Source organism: Chiloscyllium plagiosum, chromosome 2 (assembly GCF_004010195.1).
Source record: "Chiloscyllium plagiosum isolate BGI_BamShark_2017 chromosome 2, ASM401019v2, whole genome shotgun sequence".
Taxonomy (NCBI): Eukaryota; Metazoa; Chordata; class Chondrichthyes; order Orectolobiformes; family Hemiscylliidae; genus Chiloscyllium; species Chiloscyllium plagiosum.
In genome coordinates, this window is record NC_057711.1 from 62,280,789 (window position 1) to 62,282,032 (window position 1,244).

The following is a 1,244-nucleotide window of genomic DNA, read 5'->3' on the forward strand; positions in this document are numbered from 1 at the left end:
ATGTGGAAGGCTCCTTTAGAGCCTTGGATAGAGGTGAGGGAGGAGGTGTGGCGCAGGTTTTACAGTTCCTGCGGTGGCAGGGGAAAGTGCCAGGATGGGAGGGTGGGTTGTAGGGGGGCCATGGACCTACCAGGTAGTCGCGGAGGGAATGGTCTTTGTGGAAGGCAGAAAGGGGTGGGGAGGGAAATATATTCCTGGTAGGAGGTGGGGGAAATGTCGGCGGATGATTTGGTTTATGCGAAGGTTGGTAGGGTGGAAGGTGAGCCCAGGGGCGTTCTGTCCTTGTTACGGTTGGAGGGGTGGGGTCTGAGGGTGGAGGTGTGGAATGTGGACGAGATACGTTGGAGGCCACCTTTAACTATGTGGGAAGGGACATTGCGGTCTCTAAAGAAGGAGGCCATCTGTTGTGTTCTGTGGTGGAACTGGCCACTCCCACAACCACTTCCACCCCTCACAATTCCTCATGCATCACACGTGACATCACTTCCGCCCTTCACATCATCGCTGATGCCACATGCTCAGTGACAAAAAAGGGACATGAGATAGCTTTCCCAAATAGGGTTAAGGAGAATCCAAAGAGATTCTACAAACACATTAAGGACAAAAGAATAGCAAGGGAGAATTGGGCCCCTTAAAGATCAGCAAGGCAGCATCTCCTGTGGAACCACAGGAGATGGGGAGATACAAATCGAGTATTCGGTGGAGAAGTATATGGAAGAGCAGGAACATGGGGAACTAAACAGCGATCCACTGAAAAATTATAGAGGAGGAGATACTGGATGGCTTAAAACAAATAAAGATGGATAAATCCCCAGGACCTGATCAGGCATACCCTAGAACTCTGTGGGAAGCTAGGGAAGTGATTGCTGGGCTCCTTGCTGAAATACTTGTATCATTAATAGCCACAGGTGAGATGCCAGAAGACTGGAGGTTGGCTAACATAGTGCCACTATCTAAGAAAGGTGATAGGGAAAAGTCAGGGAACTCTAGACCAGTGAGCCTGATATCAGTGGTGGGCAAGTTGTTGAAGGGAATCCTGAAGGACAGGATTTACACATATTTGGAAAGGCAAGGACTTCAAAGTTTGGGTGAAGATTTGTAGCTCGGGTGCTTGTTGTTGTGGTTCTGTTCGCCGAGCTGGGAATTTGTCTTGCAAACAGAACCACAACAGGCAAGGACTGATTAGGGATAGTCAACATGGCCTTGAGCATGGGAAATCATGTCTCACTAATTTGATTTTTTTT